The sequence below is a fragment of the Muntiacus reevesi genome, chromosome 1 (genome assembly GCF_963930625.1).
Source record: "Muntiacus reevesi chromosome 1, mMunRee1.1, whole genome shotgun sequence".
Lineage (NCBI taxonomy): Eukaryota > Metazoa > Chordata > Mammalia > Artiodactyla > Cervidae > Muntiacus > Muntiacus reevesi.
In genome coordinates this window covers 112,618,630-112,638,248 of record NC_089249.1, presented here as the reverse complement: position 1 = coordinate 112,638,248, position 19,619 = coordinate 112,618,630, and the positions used below count along the sequence as shown (strand labels likewise).

Genomic DNA, 19,619 nt, shown 5'->3' with positions numbered 1-19,619 from the left:
AGGCCCTACCTTCACTTCTTTAAAGGTATTCTCTTGCCAGCTGAATTTGGAAGGGTGTGGTACAGCTGCAAGGAGGGTTTTTAAGTCACTCTCAGAAAGCTTTGTAGGACAGCCATACCACTTGGAAGTTATCCCAAGACACTGCACAGCAGCTTGGGCTGAGGCTGGCCAGCCAGCCAGGTACAGGGTTTGGATGCAGTTTGCCATCTGTCCCATTAGAGTGAAATATGGCTCTGCCTCCAACCCACATCCGCCATCTCTGGTCTGGGCAGATCATTTCTGATCCTAAATCAGAGCTGCTCAGAAGAAAACTTATCAGTATATACCAAGGGAAGGATTTAGAATCCCCAAATTTCAGGACTGGAAATTGCCCTGAAGGTCATGTAGTTCAGTCTCATTTCTTAGATGAGTCATGTGAGGTGAGGCTGCTTGTCCAGCATCACACAGCTGTTTTCCCGTCTATGTGTCATTCCCTGGTTTCTTGCAGCTTCCCAGTTACTACTGGGAAATCCAAACTCCAACAGAGTCTGGAATACACCGGGTGCTTCTGGTGCTTCACCACTCAACTTGCTGAAAAACGAGAAAAGTAAAGGCCCCCTTCTTGTAGGGCCAGTGAAACTCACAACAGTGCGTGGCATGGGGTGAGAGCTCAGTGAAAACGTCCATTGCCACCATTATTCCCTTTTGACTGTCACCAGGAGGCAAAGTAATCCAGTGGGAAGAGCTCCAAACCAGTAGAAGGTAAGAGATTTCTAGTTCCAGCCAAGTGACCTTTAGTGGTAAGTCACTCACTCACCTCAAATCCTCAGTTTCCTCTGCCTCTTCAGATGTAGAGTTTATATGACAGCACTTTGTTAGCTGTAAACTTTCTAGCAGAGCTTCTCAAACAGTAATGTGCATACAAATCACCTGGGGATCTTGTTAAAATGAAGTCTGTTTCCATAGGTCAGCTTTGGAACCTGAGATCTGGCATTTCTAAAAGCTCCCAGATAACTCGAATGCTACTGATCCAGGGATACCATCTGTCACCTCCCCTCCCCCCTCCCCCACCTTCTGATTTCCTGATGTACAGCATAAGGGCAGCATTCTGGTTATCAGGCCAACAGTAACTCCAAGACCCTCCCACTGTCCAGTTGCAGCATCCTTAAGGCAGTGCAGATAAGTGACCTGCCACTCCTAAAGATTCTGCAAAGGTGGCTCTCTTGTGATACCTAGCTTCAAAGTCTTGGATGTTTACTGAATTGAGCCTTTAGTCTCAGGGCAATCTCTCACTCTTCTCGATATCATTTTGCAGAGCTGATGACTGTGGCATCAGCCTTCTAAGGCCCCTTCCCTAACAGCTGGTTCTTGGCAGTTAGTGCCTTCTGGCTGCCGTTGGGCCAGGTACCAGGGGTTGCTGCTAGGAGGACGTGTTGATACCAGGGGATGAGCAGACGATAAATTCAGCTCTCAGGCTGGGAGCCAAATTATGTTTAAAACAGTTTCTGGCCACCTTACAAGCTTTGGTGTGGACAGGGCATGAGTGAAAGTGGAGGCATCAGCAAAATCTGGCACAGCAGCCAGGAAAACTGAATAACAGGAAAGAGGCTGGAGCGTGAAGTGAATTTGTGTTTTAAGAGAATTGCAGAATGTTAACAGGCCAACACAGCTGAGAAGACTTAACCAGCTTTCATAAAAGTGGGTGGGTTGTTGAGCACTTGAAACTTTGGGTCCTTCTAGAGAGTCAGGAGCTTCCCTCGTGGCTCAGATGGTAAAAGCATCTGCTCGCAATGTGGGAGATCCGGGTTCAATCCCTGGGTGGGGAAGATCCTCTGGAGAAGGAAATGGCAACCCACTCCAATACTCTTGCCTGGAAAATTCCATGGATGGAGGAGCCTGGTGGGCTACAGTCCATGGGGTCTCAAAGAGTTGAACACGACTGAGCAACTTCACTTTAGAGAGTCAGGAAGTGAGAAAAGTTTGGCATTTGAGAATGATTTCTTTGCCCACAAGATAGGGTCCAGCGATGGCCATGAGAAGGTTTACTCCCTGCTGCAGGCTTCTCCTTTCATCAGACAGTCTAGTGGTCAGCAAAGGTTACCACATTCGAGCAGAGAAATGGGAACTGAAGAACAAAGGAAACCACCAGGTACCTGTAGCTTTTGCTTCAAGACTCAGCTCACTTGACTCCACCCACCCCTGGGTCTGCCTCGCCCTGGGCAAGGCTGGCTCATGAGCCTGTACCCTGAGGGCAGAGACTCCCATCACTGCTTCCATCAAAGGCCTCAGTCAGTTCAGTCGCTCAGTCGTGTCCAACTCTTTGTGACCCCATGGACTACAGCACGCCAGGCCTCCCTGTCCATCACCAATTCTCTGAGTTTACTCAAACTCATGTCCATCCAACCATCTCATCATTTGTTGTCCCCTTCTTCTCCCACCTTCAATCCTTCCCACCATCAGGATCTTTCAAAATGAGTCAGTTCTTCACATCAGGTGGCCAAAGTATTGGAGTTTCAGCTTCAGCATCAGTCCTTCCAATGAATATTCAGGACTGATCTCCTTTGGGATGGGCTGGTTGGATCTCCTTACAGTCCAAGGGACTCTCAAGAGTCTTCTCCAACACCACAGTTCAAAAGCATCAATTCTTTGGCACTCAGCTTTCTTTATAGTCACACTCACATCCATGCATGACTAATAGAAAAACCATAGCCTTGACTAGATGGACACTTGTTGGCAAAGTAATATCTCTGCTTTCTAGTATGCTGTCTAGGTTGGTCAAATTTTTCTTCCAAGGAATAAGTGTCTTTTAATTTCATGGCTGCAGTTACCATCTGCAGTGATTTTGGAGCCCTCAAAAATAAAGTCTGTCATTATTTCCACTGTTTCCCCATCTATTTGCCATGAAGTGATGAGACCAGATGCCATGATCTTAGATTTCTGAATGTTGAGCTTTAAGCCAACTTTTTCACTCTCCTCTTTCACTTTCATCAAGAGGCTCTTTAGTTCCTGTTCGCTTTCTCCCATAAGGGTGGTGTCATCTGCATATTTGAGGTTATTGATATTTCTCCTGGCAATCTTGATTCCAGCTTGTGCTTCATCCAGCCCAGCATTTCTCATGATGTACTCTGCATATAAATTAAATAAACAGGGTGACAATATACAGCCTTGACGTACTCCTTTTCCTATTTGGAACCAGTCTGCTGTTCCATGTCCATTCTAATGTTGCTCCCTAACCTGCACACAGATTTCTCAGGAGGCAGGTCAGGTGGTCTGGTATTCCCATCTCTTGAAGAGTTCTCCACAGTTTGTGGTGATCCACACAGTCAAAGGCTTTGGCATAGTCAATAAAGCAGAAATAGATGTTTTTCTGGAACTTTCTTGCTTTTTCAATAATCCAGCAGATGTTGGCAATTTCATCTCTGGTTCTTCTGCTTTTTCTAAAACCAGCTTGAACAATGGAAGTTCATGGTTCATGTGCTGTTGAAGCCTGGCTTGGAGAATTTTGTGCATTACTTTACTAGCATGTGAGATGAGTGCAATTGTGCAGTAGTTTGAGCATTCTTTGGCATTGCCTTTCTTTGGGATTGGAATGAAAACTGACCTTTTCCAATCCTGTGACCACTGCTGAGTTTTCCAAATTTGCTGGCATATTGATTGCAGCACTTTCACAGCACCATCTTTGAGGATTTGAAATAGCTCAACTGGAATTCCATCACCTCCACTAGCTTTGTTCATAGTGATGCTTCCTAAGGCCCACTTGACTTTGCATTCCAGGATGTCTGGCTCTAGGTGAGTGATCATACCATTGTGATTATCTGGGTTGTGAAGATCTTTTTTGTATAGTTCTTCTCTGTATCAAAGGCTGATCCCAGTAAACTCTTGGCTATGTGCTTCTGGAATGAAAACAGATGTCAGATGGAGAAGGGTTGAGGTGAGGAGGAAGAAGTAACCAAGAAGGAGGAAAGAAAAGAGAGAGAGATTGAGCAAAGCTTTGGGAAGCCAGCTTCATGGTTCTAAAAATGTTTGTCCAAATCCTTCTAACCCAGGTCCTATTAAATGACTCTGCTTTCCAATTTAGCTTGATTGCACATGTGTAGTAAAACTATATGATGTCTGAGTCTGACTAAAATGCAACCCTCTCCAAGGCATTAGCTGTGGTCACTGAGCTTCAATGCGAGAGGAAGACCTGGCTGCCTAGTTTCTGCTTGGTGTTGACCCCTTTGTGTTTGAAGTCAGATGAGAGATGAAGCAGGAGAGCCATGCCAGAGCAGATGCGGTCCCCCCTCCCTCAGAACCCAGAAGGCTGACTCTTCGGCCGGCCACATCCATGGAGAGGAACATAAGCCACAGGGCCAAGGGGCTAGCTGACAGCACCCCCAAACCTACAGCTGGGAGACTGTGTTATTTCAGCCATGCTTCATTGGATGGCAAATATTCAGGATGTTGCCGAGTCTTCAAGTTCATGACTGAGCTTCCTCCCAAGAGTTAATCATTCACACCGTGTCAGCCGGGGAAGCCTCCCACCCCTAGCGGGTAATGGTTAGGAGACCGTGCTGAGATGAGAACAAACTCAAGAAAGGGCTGAATTTCTGAAAGCCCTGGGAACTCTTCTTTCCCCAATCTTCCTGCTGCAGAGACAGTTGTAAAACAGTTGCTGGAAGAGTTTCCTAGGTGTTTACAGCATTCAGGCTGTCACTACCTTCAGAGGAGAAATGGTACCTCACTTCTCAATTTGGTTGTGGGACGGGAACACAAAGTGTTAAATGTCACCCTTCCTGCAGGAACAAGATGGGACATTGGGCTCAAATTGTAATCTTTGGGCTGGCATTTTTCTGGCTCTGATAAAACCAAAATATTGCTTGCAGTCTACTTTGTGTACCAGATTCCTGCATGACTGTGGAGTGTTTCAAAAGCACTTCTGAAAATAGATACTGTGTGTGGTGACTTTGTAAGATGTCAGCTCAGCTGCAATGAAGCCAAGTTTCCCAGAATCCCCTTCCCTATATGGTTCCAGGTGAGATTTGAAGGGCAAAAGTGGGGCAACAGCTATTTTTATGATCAGAAGTCTGTACAGACACCAGGTCCCACGGCAGCCAGCAGGTGTTGTTAGCACCTGCCAGCCCACCTTGTTTGTGTGAGGCTCCAGCCCCTCCAGGTCGTGGTCCGGGTACTTGTGTGACTGACAAAGGCATGAGCTGCCGCTGCAAGTCACCCACATCCTCAGGGCTGGACATGGAGAAACGGACGTAGGTACCAGTTGTCCTCAGGAGCTCCAGCCTGTCTTTGCTCTCCCTCATTGCACATCCAGTTTTCAGTCTATGCTGATCTATGATGACTACAATCCCATGGATCCAGAGGCAACAGTCTTGCAGACTCCTCCATCAGATCCCACAATTGCTTCAGTTCTAGTCCACATTTTTAAAAAGTCTCATGTAATACCTATAGTGATTAAGCTTTTCTGACTGAGCCATGGCTGATACAATGTATAGAGCCAGCTCATTCACAAACTTTCAAAGATAATGTGAATAAATGACAGCTAATCATGTCCAACCCTAATTTCTGTTGTTAGTTTGTCGTCCCCTTTCTTAATGGGGACTTTAGCATCAAGAGCATTGTTGACTAGTTGACCAAACTGGCTGCTTTATAGCAAATAAACTGTCCTTTCATTTCCTTTCCTCCACAGTAGCTGCTCCCAGGATTTCCACTGCTTGACCCCACTCCCAGGAGATGACCTGCTCCCTGCAAAAAGTCAGGGCTGGCTGATACAAACTCCCACTCCTCAGCCTGTCCCTACATTTCTGCCCATGCCCTCTCCTCCACATCTCAGAGCAATAACTACTTTCCTTTGCCCATGCTGACCCCTTTTCCTGGTCTCCCTCATCCAGATAATTCTTCCTTCTGCCTTTGAACATATGCAGGTCGTGTATCCCATTGCTAAAAGCACCTTTCTTTGACCCTGCTGCCTCCTCAGACTAAACTTCTTATGTCTTTGCCTTCCATCAGACTACCTGGAAGGAAACCTTGTCTCTACATTCACAACACCCCTTTTCTTATTTAGCCCTTTAAAGTTGGCTGGGATCCTCACCTTCTATACCAGTGGTTCTCAGCCTTGGCTGCATAATGCAATCAACTAGGGCACAGGATGCTCTTGAAGTGGAGACGGAGCAACTTGATAAACTGACACAATTTAAGAAAAAGAGAAAGAGGGGCAGGGATGCCTTACTAAAAATTTTTAAATTTCTAGGTAAATTATTGTTGTTCAATTGCTCAGTTATGTCCAATTCTTTGCAACTTCATGAAGTACAGCATGCCAGGCTTCCTTGTCCTTCACCATCTCCCAGAGTTTGCTTAAATTCATGTCCATTGAGTCAGTGATGCCATCCAACCATCTCATCATCTGTCATCCCCTTCTCCTCCTATCTTCAATCTTTCCCATCATCAGAGTCCTTTCCAATGAGTCAGCTCTTTGCATCAGGTGGCCAAAGTATTGGAGCTTCAGCTTTAGCATCAGTCCTTCCAATGAATATTTAGGACTGATTTCCTTTAGGATTGACTGTTGGATCTCCTTTTGGTCCAAGGACTCTCAAGAATCTTCTCCGGCACCACAGTTCAAAGGCATCATTTCCTTGGTGCTCAGCCTTTTTTATTGTCCAGTTCTCACGTCCATACAAGACTAGTGGAAAAAACAAAGCTTTGACTATATAGACCTTTGTAGGCAAAGTAATGTCCCTGTTTTATAACATGCTGTCTAACTTTGTCATAGCTTTTCTTCTGAGGAGCAAGTGTCTTTTAATTCCATGGCTGCAGTCATCACCTGCATTGATTTTGGAGCCCAAGAAAAGAAACTCTGTCATTTTTCCATTGTTTCCCCATCTATTTGCCACGAAGTGATGGGACCAGATGCCATGATCTTCGTTTTCTGAATGATGAACTTTAAGCCAACTTTTTCACTCTCTTCTTTCACCTTCATCAAGAGGCTCTTTAATTCCTCTTCACTTTCTGCCATAAGGGTGGTGTCATCTGCATATCTGAGGTTATTGATATTTCTCCCGGCAATCTTGATTCCAGCTTGTGCTTCTTCCAGCCCAGCGTTTCACATGATGTACTCTGCATATAAGGTTACATAAGCAGGGTGACAGTATACAGCCTTGATGTATTCCTTTCCCCTATTTTGAACCAGTCCTTTCCATGGTTGGTTCTAACTGTTGCTTCTTGATCTGCATATAGGTTTCATAGGAGGCAGATAAGATGGTCTGGTATTCCCATCTCTTTAAGAATTTTCCACAGTTTGTTGTGATCTACACAGTTGAAGGCTTTAGTGTAGTCAGTGAAGCAGAAGTAGATATTTTTCTGGAATTCTCTAGCTTTTTCCTTGATCCAACAGATGTTGGCAATTTGATCTCTGATACCTCTGCTTTTTCTAAATCTAGCTTGTACATCTTGATTCACATCCTGTTGAAGCCTAGCTTAAAGGATTTTTAGCATTACTTTGCTAGCACATGAAATGAGTGAAATTGTGCAGTAGTTTGAACAGTCTTTGGCATTGCCCTTCTTTGAGATTGGAATGAAAACTGACTTTTTCCAGTCCTATGGCTTTTGTTGAGTTTTCCAAATTTGCCAGCGTATTGAGCACAACATTTTAACAGCATCATCTTTTGGGATTTGAAATAGCTCAGCTGGTAAATTATTTGTTATTAAAGTAATGTTAAAATTTTACATATTGATACTCAGTGCTGGTGAGAACAAACTTCTAATTCAGGGCTAAATGACTGGGAAACAGAGCATACCTCTTGGAAAAACAACCCCAACAAACTGGGTCCAGAGGCATAAAGATGGACATACTATTCAACTCATTATTGCTACATCTAGAAATCAGTCCTAAGGGTATCATTCAAATACTGAAATAAGCTAAAGTCCTCAAAATGTCCATTGCAGCATTATAGTATTGATAAATTGGAAAGAATCTAACCAAAATAAGAAAAATTAGTGTTGTCATGGTGCATTCAGTGGTTGGAATATTAATGTATAAAGAATAATTTATGAAGACTATAACAGAAAATGCTTATTATATAGTAAGTGGGGGCAAAAAAAAAAACCCAACATGAAGTAGCTAGAATGTAAGAAGAAAGTAAAGACATTGTACAATTTAAGCCTGGTTTGAACTAATAGTGTGGCCTTTCAAGTGTTACTTTCACATTTTAATAATGAATTCTAATAACTTGGGGATTTGGGCAAATAGGCTTTAAAACCCCTGTTTTGTTTTGTTTTTAATTACTCTTCCAGCCCTCTGTAAATTTCTAGTTTGCTTTAATTGACTTTTTCAAATGCATTTGGACAAACTAGCTCTGTCCTGATATCACTGTGCTCACCCTACACTTGGGTATTGTAAGCATGGCTCAGGATGATAACACAATTTCTCCTCAGCCTCATCCCTTTTCAGGGAGGCCGTTCCCATTACCCCAGCTGGAAGATTTATTGGGGACATTTGACTAGACACTCTCATTTCAGTTTCATTAGAAACATGACTTCTCCAGGGGATTTTTTTTTCTCCTCTTGTGGCAAAAGGAAGAAATATTCAGTTTAAATGCTGATTCTAGAAAGTGATCCTAAGGGATGTTTTTCTGAGATTTTCCTGAATTCCCTGGGATAATAATTGATGTTAGTTATATTTGGAGGTTTCCATTTGGCCTGGGAAAGGGGGCTTGGGGTAAAAGAGAAAAAAATGAAGCCATGAAACTATCATTTAATGATAGAAATATATCCCAGAGTAAAACAAAACACATGACTGATTGTAAATAAAAGATGTCCTCTGAGACTTAAAAAGAAAGAAAATCGAGATCATGAGACTTATAATACAATAGGGACTGGGCACCTCAGATTTCTGAGAGGCACACGTGAATGGGTTTCTCCCACCTGGATTTTTGCCAGCTGTGGTCACCCTTTGCCACCCCCTCCCATCGAGGACTGAGCCAAATGTGAGTCCTCTTATAAGCACAGTCTTGTTCCAGGTTAGAGTTTATTTAGAGAAAATGAGGAAGTTGAGCTTTGAGAATAGGGGCCAGGTGGTGTCATAGTGAAATATGGCACACCAGCTACACTGCTCCAGGCTTCATTCAGATCAAGGGGGATATTGTATCCTGTTGGGACAACCCTTAGTTCTCCAGGGGAAAATAAAGTGCCTGCCACCTTCCCCTACTCCCATCTCTGCTTTCTGGCCAGGACATTTTTATGAGCCTGTCTCCACAAACAGGTTTAAACGTGCTTTTACAAACCTAACTGAAAATATCTTACTAGTTGATGCTCAAAAGGTACAAACAGATTTCTATTCCCTTTTTTTGAAAAGTCCTAACTTGCCTGAAGCTTGATTCCTTTCAAGCCTGCTCTACTTTTCTTTGGAAGCTTGGGGTTGTGGTAAAAGCCATCATTCACTCCCCTCAGCCCAAAGTCCATTATGAGTCCAACAACATCCTGTTTAAAAAGCTTGAACTTTGTTTACTTCTGTGACTTAGGGGATTTCACCTGCTTTTTTTTTTTTTTTAATTTTATTAATTTTTGTTTTCATCCAAGGACTCAAGGGTTGGTGTGTGATATATGGACTGCAAAGTACTACATAATATTATGCAGAGAGCAAAATATGCAGAAACACACCTGTTTGTCATTGTACAGTTTGGAAGCCTTTTGCATAAAGGAGAGCTATGAATTTATGTTGCCCTTGGGAATAGCATAAAGTTTGAGATCAATTAGTTAAAGTGATGTACGGTGCACCATTTTCTACTTCAAATTGCAGAAGCATTTATGTGAAGTCTGCAGTATATTATAAATGCAGCCTCCTGAACTTCCTCTACACTCGGGCCTTTCCTATCGGGCATGCTTTGGAGACAGGGGCAGCGAGATGGACCCCAAGGCAGGCATCACAGCTCTGAGCCAATTAGGAAAAACTGCTGACATGCTCTCAGGGCTGAGGCCAGTGTTCCTGGTAAAGTAAGAGGTACACTGGAGATGTTAGAAGAGAAGGCAGTCAACATCGACTTCTCTATTCAGTACTTGTTTACTATTCACGTTTCCTAAGGACGGTTTCTTTGGGGCTGCAGAACTACACTGGGCTAAAGGTCAACCTTGGTGGTGTGTTTACATTTATAATTCAGTGAGGGAACTGGCAGGAAACTCACTGAGAAACAATAACAATGAGAGAATGATGAGGCAGAAGGAAACTGAGGCAGTGATATGCAAATATCTTGGGACTGGGACTCAGAGCTGAGTTTCCAAAACCAGGGTGTGTTCTTTCTAAAGTGACTTTTTTTTTAAGTGACTTTTTAGAAGGTAAATGTGAGTGTGGGTGTGTTGGGGGGTGACAAGGGGATCTCATTAGGGCACAATGCTGAGACTTCAGACTGTGAAATCCTTTCTGGCTGTGCCAAAACCCACGCGTGAAATTGGTAAATCAGCTGTATTTCTCTCACACAGAGAAGTTAAGTATGTGTGTCCTCTCCCCACACCTGATTCACAGGATGGGGAGAAAACAAATTAGGGCATCACCAAAGGCTTATGATAATAGAAGTTTTCCTTAACCTTTTAAAGAGAGCTAATCAAAAGAGAAGAACAAAGTCTGATTTAGGCTTTCCTCAGAAAGAGCCAACTCATAGGAAAAGACCCAGTGAGGTAGATCGGAAAGATTGAGGGCAGGAGGAGAAGGGGGCAACAGAGGAGATGGTTGGATGGCATCATCAACTCAATGGATACAAGTTTGAGCAAACTCTGGGAGACAGGGAAGGACAGGGAAGCCTGGCATGCTATAGTCCACGGGATTGCAAAGAAAAAACATTAGCCAATGTTTCCGCTATCTTCTCAAGGAGCATATCTTTTACACAGCTGAAAGAAGTTTTCTAAAACAGCCGTCAAATCATTCTGCTTCTTTGCCTTTAGTTCATTCCTGGCTACATACAGATCACAGGTCAGGTTGCTGGGCTCTGCAGCCAGGATCCTCCATCACCTTGCGCTGTCCATTTATATCTCTGGAGTCAGCTCCCATCCCCTCGTCCATGAATTCCCTCTCCAGGGGCTCTTGAAGGCTATACCCAAAGGGGTCAATCCGGCCCCCCTGTGGTGGTCACAGTGGAGATGCTTGGAAGACCAAGGTGATGAAAGGCCTCATGAGACCAGCCACTCAAGGTCAGCTGCATAGAAACCCGGAAGACTGTGCTCCTTGGCCACCCTGTGCCGTACCAATCTACAGCAGACATTTGCCTCTGATCTCTCCTCACTCTTGTTCTTGACCCCATCTGGCTGGAAGCCCACTGATTGTGCCTGTTGTCGGTCGGGTTTGCTGAGTGCTTGAGTCCCAGCAGTAACAAAGGGCATGGATTTGTCTGTACAGGGCCTGAAATGCACAGAAAGAGATAGTGAGCTACTGCTATGTGGCAGAGACCAGGATGCCAGCAGATTGCCAAAAGCAGAGATACCCAGAGGTTCTGACCCAGCATCCATCAGGCCCTCCCCATCCCTCCCCGGGGTCTTGCAATTGCCACATTGTCTACTGTCTGCTTTCTTCCTTCCACCAGCTGACTCTTGCTAGTTCTGCCCTAGAACTGGCAGGTGCTCTCTGGACAGCCCATAATCTTCTACTGCTTCACAATTCTACCTTGGTTGGGCTGAGGCTACCCTACTAGGTCGACCAGACAGCAGTCACATCTCCCTCACCCTTAGATAAGGTGGGCAAGTAAATCAAGGAACCAAATGATTATACCCGCCTTATTCTGGGCAGGAACTGCACCATCCCTTTACCAATGTCACTTCTTTTAATCTGTCCCCTCATCCTCTGATGAAGACATTGTTGTTTTCCAGATGTGGAAGCTGAAACTCAGGCTCAGTACTTCACTTACTTCCACAGTACTTCACTGCCTGCAATGCAGAGGACTCGAGTTCGACCCCTGGGTAGGGAAGATCCCTTGGAGAAGGAAATGGATGGCAACCCATTCCAGCATTATTGCCTGGAGAATATCATGGACAGAGGAAACTGGTGGGCTACAGTCCATGGGGTTGCAAAGAACCCGACAAAACTGAGCGACTAACACTTTCTTTTTCTTCACTCATCCGTGGATGAAGATGCTATTGTTCCTATTTTCCAGATGTGGAAGCTGAAACTCAGGCTCACTACTTTGCTTGAGGTTATTGCTAGAAGGGAATGAAGCTGAGATTTCAACCCAGGTAGAATTTCAAAGACTGCTTTCTTCCATGATGATGCTAATTATACTGTGTTTACTACAGGCTTGATACTCAGCACTTTGTTGTAACAACTCACGTCTCTAGGAGGAATGGACTATTATCTCCATCTTACAGAGGGAAAAACTAAGGCTCAGAGAGGTTAAGTAACTTGCCTAATGTCACACAGCCAGTAGGTGGCAGAGATAGGATTCAGCCTGGCTCCAGAGTCTGCGCCCTCTCACCCCTGTTAGCCACACTCTCTCTGAGCTCCAGCCTCCTAGGTTGTCAGCACAACCAACTCTCCTTGAGAGCCTGTATTGGGCCAGCACGGCATGACGGCCCCGAGAGAGGAACGTAAAGGGATACGTGTCCTTGGACCCAAGGAGCTTGCTAGGTCCAACTGAGGTCAAGAGGGCATGAGGCTTTCACCAAGATAAACTGAGGGTTGTGTCTACCCTGCACCTCAAGGTTTACTTCTGAAAACTATAACAGAGCCCCTTTTGGGAAATCTTTACAATGCACAGGCCTCGATGCTGTCAGGGGAGGCTGAGAAAGAGCAAAAGCCTGTCTTTGGCTTTATCTCCTTAGATAGAGGAGAAATCCACAGTTATGTGAGATCTAAGCAGCGCCAGGCTTTTGATACTCTCCAGTTCTGCCTGCTGAGAAAGGCAGCGGCCAGAGCTGAAGATGACCATGCAAGTCTGACCAAGCGCAACTCAGCAGCAAATGAGAAAGCCAGGCGCCCGCCGCCTGTGCCCCCATCTGCTGAGGGGAGCTAGAAGGCTTGGTCTAGACACCTGCTCAGTGCTTCTGGTCCCTCTGGGCAGAGCTGGGCCTGGGGTAGGGGCTGGGAGTTAGGACAGGGACTCGTTTCGGCGTCGCTTCTCCCCGGGGTTCTGTCAGCCAGTCCTTGGCTCGGAGTGCATGGTCAGTTAAGGATGCAAACTTTGGAGCCAGCCAGAGTAGGAATCAAGCTGTGAGACCTGGGGCAAGTTCCTGACTCCCCTATGCCCACGGTTACTTTATTCATAAAATGGGGCTAATAGCAGCCCCTCCTCGGAAGGCTCTTGTGAGGGTTAAATACAATAATCTTACAAAATACAGGCTCTGGCACGTAGCCAGTGGGCCGTAAATGTTAGCTATTAATAATAAAATTCTAAATCCCAAGTAAAATGTTAACTCTTTTCTGAATCCTCCTGCCCTTCTGTACATCCTCTACCCCAATCAGTCTCTCCCTTCCCTGGGCTCGTACAGTACTTTATATGTGTCTCTGCTATGGCGCTGATCATACTGAATGGCAGCGGTATCCGCCTGGCTCCTCACCTAGACCGTGAGCTTTCATCTGAGGGCTGAGCTTTACCTATGTGCCCACACAGAGGAGAGGCCCTGTCAGTGTTGGCTGGAGAAACTGATAAAACTGACTCCTATCCTGTTCGGCCTTACTGACACAGCAGGCCTCTTCCCTACAGTTAGGCCCCACAGGCCATGACTAGAGGTCTGAATGGATGTGTCTGCTGGTCCAGGGAATGGTTTCCTCTGAAAACTCTCTTTGCTACCTCATGGGCCTTCATCCAGAAGGCAAACCCAGGTAAGGACACAGATAAGAACGGAAGCTCTAAGCCAGGTTTCTAGACCAGGTCGGCAGGAGAGCTGTAGATTGTTATACCTCCTTCGCCTTCTGACTGCTCAGCCTCCCTGAGTCCTCTATTGCAACACTTTCCTAAATTAACCCCTCCGTTCTTTTTCTCCTCCCAATGTTTTCTCAGTGTTTAACATGCACGCAAACCACCTGGAGATCCTGCTGGGATGAGGCCAAGGTTCTGCATTTCTAATAAGCTCCCAGGAGATGCAGGTGCTGCTGGTCCTTATTCAACACTTGAGTAACAAGACGGTGCTCTGCTGCCAGGATAATCTTCCTAATGCATACCTCTGATCATGTCACTTCAATGGATTTGAACAGATCTTTCACCCAGAGAAAGAACACATGGAAAGATGCTCAACAGCATTAGTCATTAGGGAAATGCAGGTTAAAACTACAGTGAGATTCCACTACCCAGCTATTACAACGGCTAAAGATAAAAATTATAATACCAAGTGCTGATGAGAATGCAGAATAATAGAACTTCCATACTGCTGGGGAGAAGGCAGAATCTTACAGCTGCTTTGGAAAATAGTTTGGCAGGTTTTTTTTTTTTTATTAAAGTTAAACATACACTTATAAACATTTATTTGAACTAGCAGTCTTACTCTCATATGCTTAGAAATTTGCCCGAGTGGAAAACTTACGTTAATACAAAAAACCTGTATGTAAATGTTGTTAGTGAGTTTCTTCCTAACTGCCTGAAACTGGAAATAGCCCAAATGTCCTTTAAGTGATGAAAGAAGGAACAAACCATGAGGTAGTCCAACAGCGGAATACTACTGAGCAAAAGAAAGAACTGTGGACAGAAAAACATGGGACATTTTGGAAAAGGCAAAACTGTAGAGACAGACAAGAGACCAGTGGCTGTGAGGGGCTGGGGTAGGGGAAGGACTGACTGCAAAGAGACACAAGGAATTTTGTGGATGATTGAGTGCTCTACAGCTTGTTTGTGGCCGTATTTACATCATGACATACATTTCCAAAACTCAGAATGCTAAAAAGGATGAAATTTACTGCACGTCAATTGTACTTCCAAAAAAAAAAAATGATGACAGCAAAAAAAAAAAAAAAGTTTAATGGCTCCCATTTGTCCAAGGAATCAAAGTCCAAATACCAGCCTCCCCCCCACTCCCGCCCCCGCAGCTACCATTTCTAATCATTTCTACTCTTCATTTTCTTTAAATGCCAGCTACACGTCGCTGTCATGGAAACATACCTTGGGTTTTCCTCTTTTCTCAGGCTGTCTCTCTGTGGAATATCCTCTTCTTTTACAAAATAGGTAGGTAATAAACACTGAGTGAATGAATGAATGAATTTTCCCAGTAATATTCCTTGATTTGCCATTGATCCAAAATGGTGCCAAGGAAAAATAAACCTGCAACTCTGCCCCCTTCTGTCATCTGTAAGGATTTTGTTCTACTCTGGTGGATTCTTTGAAAAGGTGAAAGTGTTTGTCGCTAAGTCCTATCCGGTTCTTTGCGACCCCAAGGGCTGTAGCCCTCCAGGCTCCTCTGTCCGTGAGATTTTCCAGGGAAGAATGCTGGAGTGGGTTGCCATGCCCTCCTCCAGGGGATCTTCCCAACCCAGGGGTGGAACCCAGGTCTCCTGCAGTGCAGGCAGATTCTGTACTGTCTGAGCCACCAGGAGAGCCCCAGTTGATTCTCTGGACATAGGCAAATCAACTTAAAAGGCCCCAAGTGCGCTCAAGAGGCCTTGGCAGCGAGCAGTTAGCAGCCTTGGCGAGGCCCCGTCCCAACCCAGCCATGCCTTCCGCCCGCGCAGGACGCCGCCAGCCTCCCGGCTCCCAGCATAGGTGAGCAGATGAGAAGCGGGGCCAGTACCGCTGACAAGAGGAGCTGCGGTGGTGTGACCCGCCGGCCGGCGGTGGTGATTCCCCTGTCCTCACTCACTGCAGCAGAAGGCTCCCCGCGTCCCCACATCCGCTGCCTTCCTCCGGGGGAGGCGCCCTCCCTGGCGGGTCCGGCTTCCCAGCGCCTTCTCCCCCAGGACCTCTCACCAGTTCATCAGCCTCACGGCTCTTCTCCACAGTCCCCGAGCATGGACAGAGGAAAATGCGTGGGATGGATTCTAGGAGCTGGCTCCATGGTTATTTACACTGAGATGATCAGTTTGGGGTCCCAACCAAGAACCCCACCTCTTTGACCAAGTCCCTTCAGTGAAGATAAGCCTTGAAGGAGCTACACACACAAATATGTATACTAGGCCTCGGGACGGGGTTTGGGGCGGGAGGCTGATTTTATATTCCTCCTGGTGAGCTAGGAGGAGCCAAGTTTCTTACAGTCTATACTGCAGGTCTGGAACCTTAGTGAAAATCTGGCTGAGTGTAGTCAGCACCTTCACAAGCCCTCTAGACTTTAGCATTCTTGAGAAAAAGAAAAGTCAAAGAAACAAAACGGGGAGGCTGTTTGGCCCATTCAGGCTCCCTCTGACAACACAGCTTCCTTGCATCTTTCCTTCATCCATGGTCCAGGCATCTTTCTCATGAGGGGGAGGTGGGGAGGAGTCTTAAGGCTCCTCTGGGGTTCAGTGATGATGACAAGGAAAAGAAATTTAAACCTGTAACATGTAACCTTCTTGCCAGGGCCAGTTACATAAATTGTGGGACCCAATGCAAAATAAAAATATGGAGTCCCTTGTTAAAAAAGCAGGCAAAGAAGTACCTCTAAAGGTATTAAATATAAAAAATTTTATTTCATCCATTGTCTCTGTTTGCATTGGTGTTTTTAAAATATATATTTTATAGAATGTTCTTAGTACAGAAAAATTAACATTTTAAATTATTATCACAAATGGGAGTATTACCATTACTCCCTATATTGTATGATACCTGTTTTAAGTGCAAATATCAGAGCACTTAATTCATATGTAGAATCACTGAAATTATAGTTTTAGTTCATAGTTCATATGTCCCTATGTATTTCATTCTTATCAGAACAATGAAGATACTGAACGAAACTAATGCAGTTGTTTTGATTTCACATCTTACTATGCACATGTTCTACTGACACTCTCTACCTTCAGCTTTCTGATGAGTAAGAAGAAATGAAAAGAAAAGGAACTATGGTTTAGCCCCTGTTTCTTTTTCCTTCTACATCTTCCGCTTGCCCTTCTGGTAAGGTGACCGCCCCCACCCGGCTGCCCTCCTGGGTTCTTAGCATGGCTCACCTGTAAGAATGCTGAGGTCTGCACAGAGGGTACAGGTTTTCCATTTGCCCCAGAGCCTCAGCAACAAGTCATGTCTGAAAATAAAATGTCCCCCTTTCTAACTCTGTCTCAGATTTTGTCATTAAAATAGTTAGCGTGACTGAGCATTTAGTATATGAGACACAAACGCATATAACCATACACAGCCAGGACTGCTCAGCGTCCTTGGTGATAGAAGTCTTTCTTGCTTTAGTCTGCAGCCCATCTCTCTGGAAAGCTCAAACATGAGTTCATCAGGCTGGACATTTAAAAAACTTTCAAATTATTATATAACCAATGTAGAAAAAAAATAAGAAAGATAACATAAATCCTGGTATAGAGTTTAATATTTTTCAATATTTTTCAATATATACATATATTTATATAAAACTTTGCTTTTTATTGGGTTATAAGAGAGGGGTTCAAAATTTACTTCATATAGAATTTTAGTCTGTTTTTCTTACTTAGCAAAATAGCATAAGTACTTCTCTATGTTATTAGTCTGATTAGCCTGCCAGGTTCCTCCGTCCATGGAATTCTCCAGGCAAGAATACTGGAGTGAGTTGCCATTCCCTGCTCTACGGGATCTTCCTGACCCAGGGACTGAACCTGGGTCTCCTCCATTGCTGGCAGACTCTTTACCATCTGAACCACCAGAGAAATCCCCTAGTGGCTACAGATTGTCTCATTGTATGGGTGTACCATAGTTTACCTCATCATTTTGGAACCATGGGGCAGTGTTTTGGGGGGCTCTGAAGAGCTCCCAATCCTCCTTTATGTCTCAGTGCAAAAAGAATTCGGTGAGAGGCAAAGTGATAGATTAAAACCAATTTATTAGAAAAGGATGTTTGTGAGGATTACAAGTGGGCAGGTGAGAGGATGCCATGCCCCAAGAACTTACTGGGCTCCAGTTTTATAATCAAAGGACAAGTGGGGAAGGGGGGTAGATCTTCTTTGTCTTTCTTGAGTAGACATCATGTTTCCATCATCAGTTCCTCCTCCAGGTTGGGCAGGGGAGTTTTCTTGTCCCTACAAGATCAAGCTAGGTCCACAAATTATGTTTTTTTATGTGTGCAGAGAGCATGTCCTAACTTACTGAACTCACTGGGCAGGATGTTGGGTCTCATGCCACCATTGTTTTATTGTTTGGGGGCATGTCCCGTGCTTCTATTGTGTGGCTTTGTTGCTAAGCAGGCCTGCTTGGTTTTGTGGTTAAGCCAACCTGTTCTCTTGACTAATCATTAACTTACAGGAGTCTTCCATATTTTCCTTTTTACAATCCCCTAGTAGGATTAACTATTTAAACACCTACTCTGTCACTTTACTCTGTCCCGATCATTTTCCCTAGAGATGGATATTTCCATTAACTCATGATCTAATAATGTAATAAAAATGCAACAGTAAACTTACACTGTGAATCAAAGATAGGCACTTATATATGAAAGATGAGTAGCTGCTTAAAAGTTGTGGGCTTGTTTCTCAAATTTGTGCCCTGCAGTACCCACCTCAGAACCTGCAGAATTTATGGGTAACCATCTATAATTTTATATATAAATATATAAATAATGAGGGCTTCCCTGGTGGCTCAGTGATAAAGAATCCTCCTGCAATGCAGGAGACTCACGTGATGTGGGTTCGGAAGATCCCCTGGAGGGGCTATGGCAACCCACTCCAGTATTTTCGCCTGGAGAATCCCATGGACAGAGGAGCCTGGTAGGCTCCAGTCCATGTGGTCACAAAGAGGTGGACATGACTGAAGTGACTTAGCATGCCTGCATATAAACAATGATAGTTTTGGAGAGCTTGGAACTGCTGGGGTCCTGCTGGCACTCAGCCTGTGTTCCTCCACTTGAGAAGTTCCTACAGGGAATGTCTGTGAACATCAGTGTGTGCTCTGAACAGATGGTCTACCCTCTTGTTCTCATTTACACTCAGCCTGATCTCAGCTGAATCTAAAAGCACATCTTCTAAGATCCCCATGGCCGAGGCTTGGAGTAGAATTTTGACTCAGGGCTTCAGAAGATACCCTGGTGCTAAATCACCCCCTAAGGAAGGCAGTTTCTCATTCAGGGGCTGTGTCACATGTGGGCTGGAACAGAATTCACTGTTCAGCTTCAAGTTCCAGAGCTCACCTGTATCAGAGCACAAGAGACTGAGATCAGGAAAGGCCGCTGGACTGAGGATCAGCCGAGTGCACACACCTACAGTGTGTGACCAAAAACCGTGTCCACCATCTCCCACTGGCACACCTCTGGGCTGTGTAGACATGCCTTTTACCCCAGGTCCCACATACTACCCTTCTCTCTTCTTTGGTTAATAAGTCAAAAGTTGGCTGAGAGGAGAGAGTGGTCAAGGATACCATGACCCCTCCCCCCCACAAAGGAGTCTTCATGAATGTGCTAACGTCACTATATTCTGGTTGTAAAGAGGGGAGCAGAATGCCAGTTCCTATTGCAGACCCCAGGATGAAGGTGAAAGTTTGTTTCCAGCTCACAGGTGACAGAGCCCTTCACGTGAAACACCATTTCCTTGGTGGGGCGGTGGAACGGGGGAGGGGTGAGTTAGCCCTGAGGTATCTTCTGACACCCTGAGT

The 19,619-nt window shown here is 44.9% G+C and overlaps 1 long non-coding RNA gene across 1 annotated transcript in view; it reads left to right on the top strand.

Annotated features, from left to right (window-relative positions):
* Positions 1–724: 724 nt before the first annotated feature.
* Positions 725–19,619, top strand: part of LOC136163439 (uncharacterized) — a 50,716-nt gene continuing 31,821 nt past the window's right edge. The window contains exon 1 of the long non-coding RNA XR_010662242.1: positions 725–741. This is a non-coding gene — a long non-coding RNA (uncharacterized lncRNA). The remainder of the gene's footprint in view (positions 742–19,619) is intronic.